An 8,460-nucleotide genomic window follows, 5' to 3' on the forward strand; every position below is an offset into this window, starting at 1 on the left:
CTCACTTGTGGGCACACTGTCACATGACATGATTAGACGGCTGAGTAGACGCACATTTACACTTTTGCACATTTGCACAGAAATGCTGGGTTAAATTGCACATTTGCACAAAAATGCTGGGTTAAATACAACTCAGCGTTGGGTAAAATATGAACAAACCCAGCAATTGTGTACTTTTGACCCAGCAATTTGTAGTAACCCAAATGCTGGGTCAAAACATTTGCGCTCTAAAAATGCTGGGTTAAATACAAACAGAGCCAATCCTCCCTATATGCAAAGTACGTATTATATCTGAAACATCAGTCAAATAATGTAAAGTGTATGTCATACAGTCTTGCTTGAGACAAAAGCGTAACAAGTCACTGAAGAGACACTGTTTCTCAAGAGCATTCCATGAGCGCGATTCAAGATGGAGTGAAACACGGACAAATGCGATTCATTAATTCTTATGAACCAAATCCAGTTAAATGTTTAACCAAACCTTTTGGATAGTAACCCAAATGATGGGTCAAAACAACCCAAAGTGGGGTTTGTCCATATTTTACCCAGTGCTGGGTTGTATTTAACCCAGCATTTTTTAGAGTGTGGGCTGCTTTCCATGATCCATCACGTATATAAAAGGAAAGCAATAAACACTGATTATGGAGGAGAATTAAATGTTATTCACTATGCTTTAACATACAAGCAACGTCAACTCTCTTGTATTTCTGTTTAACAACATTGTGCCACATCACTTTCACTAGACAATGATGGATGCTCTTACAATGCAATGCATTACATCTGCTGTGTATTATGCTATTTCAGCTCATTCTGGCCAGGAAGCATTCATTTAGAAATGAAGACGCTGCTTGACTGACGAGTCAAACTAGACTAGTGTGCATCCAGAAAGCACTATAGTCAGGTGACAAAAAGCCTTGTAATGCAGCTAATTTAATTCAATTTGTACATTATTATTAGTAACATTTTTTAAGTTAAAGATTCAAATTTTGCAAAAATATAAAACATTAATTTAAAAAAGTGGTGTTTTTACTTTTAGTTGGTGGATTTACTTTAAAATAATTTTCACTCAGAAATTGGCTCAAAGAAATGCAAGTAACATATTTACATTTTTTAAAGACTGATACAGTATTTTCCTGTAACATATACTCCAAAGAAAAAAAAAACTCAAACTTACCTTTATTTTTTTCTTTGCTATGGATGTCTTTTATTTCAATCTTACTGCTTTCATTTTGAATTTCTCTCTTCACATTACTATACTGTCTATATATATATATATATATATATATATATATATATATATATATATATATATATATATATATATATAGGAAAAGTTAAGATTGTCATAATTTATTACACCGTCCCAAACTTTCATAAACAAGGTTTTTTTGCATTCATTGATGCACTGGAGCATCATCTTGAACCATTTTTGTTCATTCTGGTGGCATTTTTGCCCTAATCCCCTGTTAATTTCCAACTTCTTCAGAATGTCTTTTTTGGGTCCCATAGGAAGCCAGAATTTCATAAGGGTTTGGAAAAACATGACTTTGAGTAAATCATTTTTTTCTCTCTCTCTCTTTAGGAGGGAGCCAGTCCTTCAGAAGCATGTGCATCTACTACAGGGGCACCACACTTTACTCCTGGAGCACGAATTATCCAGAAGAGTCGAGCTCAGCCCTAATTAAACACACCTGAAGTGGCTAAACAAGGTCTTAAGGGTTTCTGGAAGCTTCCAGACAGGTGTGTTATATGAGGATGGATCTGAACTCTCTCCCTCGAGGAGATAGATTGAATGCATGCAGAAAGATTAAATTTTGACTTGAAGTTGGCATTTAAAATTTTGATAAATAAGAGGCAGCTTATTAATGACGGCTGGTCAAAGGGGCCAGAGGCCGCGGAGACATAATAATGAGCTTATATTTATTACAATCCGAACAGATTCCATCCCGATGCTAAGATATTGTCAATTTGTGTCAACATGATTTATTGCGTCTGCATGCACAAAACTAATAATAAGCATATTTTGCTCCATTCAGCTTCGCTCTAAGCAGCAGCGCAGCATCAGAACAGAAAGATTGTGTTTTTTTCCAGGGCTTTCGCCTCGAGAAATTGATTAAAGCCCAAGTCCGACTGCGGCGATCCATACACTTTACCAGATTAGGTTAGAAATATATAAACTCATTCCAATTAATTTCCTGTGAGGGTCAAATCTGTTGATACCACAGACAGTGTGATCTACAGAGATGGTGGTAAGCGAGCAGCACATGTGTTTTTGTTTTTGTTTTTTGTTTTTTCAGATCTGCCTGTTTCATCCTTTTTCATGTTCCAGTGGTTGATTTTATGAAAACAATAAAAAAGCACTCTAAAACAGTCTTGTTAAAGTGTTTTACTTTCAGCTTTCATTTTTACTACAAATGGCTTTTATGCAGATTTCACTGCTTTACTCTTTGATTCCAATGCTAAACTATGAAAATCTTTTATAAAAAAATATAACGTGAATAACTAATACATGTTAATAAACTAAACAGGGTAAAATGACCCATTTCAATATATACTGCATGGATGATTTGTGTGAAGGTTATTCATATTTTATTACAATTATTATAATAATGTATTCCCTAATAAAGCTTTATCTAAAGTGTATTTATTTGTTTGTTTGTTTGAACATATAATGAAAGAAGAGTGTAAACATAATTAAAATATATAATATTTATAATTTATTTATACTGAGTAGAGTAAAATAAACCAATTCATTATTTATTGTGTGATTTATTATAACATTTTGTTAAATACGCAAGAAAATTAACGTTTTTAAAATATTTTATATAATATGTAATTTATAAAGAAAACATGTTAAAATAAACCATTAATATTTCATATTTATTGTGTGAAATGATTTTTGGGAAGATAATTCATAATTTAGAATTCAAATAATTTATTCCCTATAATAAAAGCTTTATCAAGTTAATTTTTGCTTTTATTATTTTTTTATTATTTATTATTTTTATTTCATTTTTTTTTACCAAATTACACAAATGTGAAAATATATTTAAAATAAATCATATAATGTATTGAAGTGGTTCAACCCCTTTTGAAGAAATCAGATTTTGACAAAAGTGTGTTAGCTAATTTTAGACCAATCTCAAAACTTCCAATCGTGGCTAAAATCATGGAGAAGCGCGTTCTCACCCAACTTCAGTCATTTGTTGATACAAATGAGATCTGTAAAGTGTTTCAATCAGGTAAAAAAAAAAAAAAAAAACATCTCAGCACTGTATCAGCTCTGCAGCACTGCTGAAAGTCTTTAATTATATTTTTCTTGCGAACTGATCTCTGAAATTTTACTGTAGTTTTACTTTTAGATATGAAAGCATCGTTTGATACAATTGACCATCAAATACTTATATCTCATCTTGAAACATCTGTGGGTATCTGTGGAAGTAATATTTTCAAAATAGGAGTTTTTTCGGTCTGTATGGGAGAATTTGTATCAGCAGTGGTACCCATTTCTTGTGGTGTCCCGCAAGGCTCTATTTTAGCACCTTTTTTATTGTCTCTGTATATGCTTCCGTTAGGATTGATTTTGGATAAATATGGTGTGCCATTTAATTCTTACACTGATGACACTCAGTTGTATTTGTCTTTTAACTCAGATTCTTTCAGTGCCTTGGGGCATCTGTTGGCCTGTGTAACTTTTATAGTCTTAATGAATCAAAAACAGAGATCATTATATGTCGTCCCTCTTAAAGGAGTAAATTTAGGAACACTAAGCCCTTTTAGGAAAAATCAAGTAAAAAATGTGAGTGTGATCTGTGATAGTGCTTTAAAATTTAACTCTCAAATTAGTGAAGTTGTCAAAGTTAGCTTCTACCAATTAAGAATGATTAGTAAGATCCAGCCTTTCTTAGCATGTACAGACTTGGAGAAGTTTATTCATGTTTTAATTTTTTCTCACTTTATTACGGTACTCAAACAAATTTTTTGGACAGAGTACAAATGTTTCAAAATTCAGCGGCAAGACTATTGACGGGTATGAACACATTGAACACTCCAGTTTTGAGATCATTCCATTGGTTATCAATATTTTATAGAATTAATTTTACATTTTACATTTTTGTTTTTTAAATCCCTGCATGGTATAGCCCCCCATACATTGCTGATTTTATTCATATTCAAGAGTCAAAGAGATAATTAAGATCTAATGGACAAAAAGTTCAGAGGTGACAGTGCATTTTCGGTAGCTGCCTCAAGGCTTTGGAACAGTTTGCCATTGTCTTTGCGACAATTATTTTATCTGAATGAATTTAAGAATCAGTTAAATACTTTTTTTTTTTTTTTTTTCATTAGCCTTTGATCAGGAATGAGTGCTGAGATACTGTCGCTGTAGTTACCCTTTGGTCTGTCTTGTTTGATGTGTACTGTCGATTTTATTATTTGCTTTTATATTCTTGTTGAACTTACTGAACAGCACTTTGGTCAACTTCGTTAAAATATATATTGAAAATATATTTAAAATATGTGTAATATATTGTAAAATGTATAAACTGAACAGTAATAAAATATTTCAACATTTACTGTGTGAAAATGATTTGTGTGATGATAATAATTTACTGTAATTATTAACAATTAATAATTATTATAGTATTTATTCTCTAATAAAGCTGTCTCTAAAGAGACTCTTTTCTTTAACAAATTATAAAAGAACGAGAATCTATTTAAAATATATAACATAAAATAATACAGTCAAATTATTTTTTATATTTATTGTGTGAAAGATTATTTGTGAATATATTTAATAATTTATTGTATTATAATAATAATTTATTCTCTGATAAAGCTCTATCTAAAGTTTCTTCTTTTGCCAAATTATGCAACAATAGTACTGTAGTATAGAAGAATTTATAATTATATAATATAACATTCAGAAGTATATAATATAACGTGTTTAATGTGATCAATGCGTCTGAGGAAATTACATTGATTAATTACTGATTTAATGTCAGATTTCTCCAGTGCTGCATTTATATTCACATTATTAGACAAAATAAGCCAGCGAGTTTGGAAAGTTTCTTCTAAAGGAATTTAATTCCCAAAAGTCCACATAGTTGCAGAAACTCATTTCATTCCTTGGTCCTGTGAAAAATAAAGCTTCCTCTGGCTCCGTGACTCCATTAGTTAGTCTGAGCGTCTCTAAGACAGAAATAATACGGCTTACACAGGTGTGGTAAAGGTTAATGAAGTGGGCCGTTTGGCTCCTGCGTCAGCACCGTTTTAATGCCTCACACACACACACACACACACACACACACACACACACATGACTCTCTGACTGTCCACCCAGATGACATTATTATAGTAGTATGCAGTGAGCGGCTGCATCAGAAACCAGCAAACGCTCCAATCTGTGTCTTAAAGCGGCGATTAAAGCAAAGCCCCAAACACCCTGCAGTCAAGATCACATTGCTACAACACACACACACACACACACACAGTCTTCAGAGAGAGTCTCTAATGAAGGAGGCAGACGAGGCCTGATGGAGGAAAGAGGTGAAGAAGGGCTTTTCAAAGAATAGTTCAGCCAGAAATATCATTTGGTCTTGATTTAGTCACTATTATGTCAGTCCATTTGTCTTTCTTTAATCAGAGAAGCACTAAAGCAGATGTTTGACAGAATGTTCATGCTTCTCTTTTCCATATCATGAAAGCAAACTAGAGTATTTTGCACCAATGGGTTGAGTCTATTAGGCCTGCAACTACTGGATTCATATATATATATATATATATATATATATATATTAGGGGTGTAACGATACGCGTATTCGTATTGAACCGTTCGGTACGACGCTTTCGGTTCGGTACGCGGTACGCATTATGTATACCGAATGGTTCGTTGGAGTAATTAATTATATTTGAAAAAAAAAAAAAAGAGAGAGAGAGAAATATAATGATATGCGTTCAACAAGGTAGCCCAATAACCCAAACAACGTAACAGGCAACGCCCCTGACACTCCCGAAGAAGAAAAAAACACCATCTTATATGTTTATGTTAGGCTACTCAGCAGGCGCTCGCTCACTCAGTACGCGCTGAAGGCTCGTTGCAAAATAGCCAATGCGTTTAACAGACTAGAAATGAGAAGATCCTCCAATAACCAACAGGTCTGGTGTTTGGGTGCACTTTGGATTCCCTTTAAGCTATAATGGTGATGGCAAGAGAGTGGTGGATAAAAAAACAACGGTATGTCGCATCTGCAACATGACAGGGTACACCAGCGGGAATAAAAAAAAAAAAAAAAAAAACACCAGCGGGAATATCTGGGATATATGCGTCAGTACTATCTGGGAAAAGACGAAAAAAAGGAGGAACATGCACGCAGCAAACTATCCCTGCAGCATTTAGAAACTATAGCTTACAGGGAATCCAACCCAAACACCAGACCTGTTGGTTATTTTAGGATCTTATATTTCTGGTCTGTTAAAGGCATTAGACATTTTGCAACGAGCCTTCAGCGCGTGCTGAGTGAGCGAGCGCCTTAGGGGCCGTTCACATATCGTGCCTAAAAACGCATGGAAAACGCTAAGCGCGTCTTTCTCCTCCTTTCCAAAGCGCTTGGGCAGAAGCGCTCATGAGGCGTCTGTCTTTGCTAAGCAACAATGACGTGCTCTCTCCATGAGACGCGGAAATTTCAGCGAAGGATAAATGGATTTGCAGCTCTAAAAATCACTTGCAGTAGCTCTGCTACTAAATTTATTTCAAAATTGCAATCCATATACAACTATGATCAGCTGATCCTTCATCTTGGCTGAGCTCTCAACGTTGTTACGGGAAAGGATGAAGCTGATTGGTTAGTTCTTGTCACATGACCCGCGGTGCGCTTGCGGCATTCTGAAAAGTTGAGATGTTTTTACATTTTGCTGTATCTAAAACGTATCGAACCGAACCGAACCGAACCGTGACATCAGTGTATCGTATCGAACCGAACCGTGAATTTTGTGAACCGTTACACCCCTAATATATATATATATATATATATATATATATATATATATACAGAACTGTGCAAAAGTCTTAGGTCACTAGTATTTTCTCCATGAAAAAATGGTTTTAAGTCTGTTTTTTTTTTAAGTTTTGCTGTAGTGTGTCAGTAGTAAATATCAGTTTACATTTCCCGACATTATTTTTGCCATTAATTGTAATAATCCAGTGAGATGTTTGTTTGCACCAGGAGTCTGACAGCAGACCGTGCTTCACACAGAGATCTGATCTGATCATCATCAGTCTGTCTGGAATAACACGAAGAAACAGAACAAACTGAGACAAACTCAATCCAGAAGAACTATCGCTTCAAAAAACCTGCAATGCTACAGCACTGTGCAGAGTTTTAGGCACTTGTGCAAAAATGCTGTAAAGTGACTTCTGCAAAATGTGTTCCACAGAAGAAATCCACAGGGTTTGCAGTAAACAGTGGGAGGTTTCATTATATGCTGAACTATTGTTTTTAATATGACCCAGTCCAGATGAAGTGTGCGAGAGGAAAACACCAGGAGGAGGACGAGGGAGTTTGTCTTTGAGACTGATCATACAGCATGTGTTTAATGCTCATCTCTGACTTCAGATCAGCTGATCTTCTCAATGATGATCCACTTACACCTGATCACTTTTCTGCAGATTATTTAAATCTCAAAGGCTGTAAATATTATCATTGCATTATTACCATTTAAAATAGCAGTTTCTACTGTAATATATTCTAAAATTTAATGCAACTAAATAACTATTATTATTATTAATATTATTATTATTATTATTAAATCATTGTCAAATAGATTTTTCAGGATTCTTTTGATTAATAGAAAAAGTTCAAAACATAATTTAATTTAGCATTAACATTTAATGCAAATTCAGGTATACATTTCTTACAAATAAATGTTATTTAAATTAAATTAAAATAGTTAATAATAATAAATAAATAAATAAATCCCGAACTAATTAATGATAGCATGTTAAGACTAAAATTCTATGTATTTCGATGTAAAATAAAATTCTATTTAGAAGTGGCTGGTCACATTAGATGCCAATATGGACAAGGAGCATGAAACTATCAAAATTCAAGATAATTTTCCTATTCAGCCTGCCAAATTAATGTTTTGGAGTAGTTTTATGTCTGTGCAGTTCATGGTGGTATTAATAAATTGGATTTTAGTTTCGTTTTGCACTATAAACAATTCTGGCACTTGATTTCCAATATAAAATCTGATTCATGAAGCAAAAGAGATCTATTTAATAACACGTGTGTATTATCTGATAGATTCCGTCTTGAGAAGTGTGTGTGTGTGTGTGTGTGATGGTGTTAGCAGCACTATTATTGTAATGATGTCATTTAAAATGCTGACAGCTCATTGGCCGGGTTATTGATTGGGCTTCACTGGATGTTTTAAATGGGTATTAGATTATGAATATCATTA

The 8,460-nt window shown here is 33.9% G+C and overlaps 1 protein-coding gene across 8 annotated transcripts in view; it reads right to left on the reverse strand.

Annotated features, from left to right (window-relative positions):
- Positions 1 to 8,460, reverse strand: part of LOC128016417 (adhesion G protein-coupled receptor L3) — a 251,076-nt gene that overhangs the window by 101,740 nt on the left and 140,876 nt on the right. The window lies entirely within an intron of this gene.

This window comes from Carassius gibelio, chromosome A7 (genome assembly GCF_023724105.1).
Source record: "Carassius gibelio isolate Cgi1373 ecotype wild population from Czech Republic chromosome A7, carGib1.2-hapl.c, whole genome shotgun sequence".
Taxonomy (NCBI): domain Eukaryota; kingdom Metazoa; phylum Chordata; class Actinopteri; order Cypriniformes; family Cyprinidae; genus Carassius; species Carassius gibelio.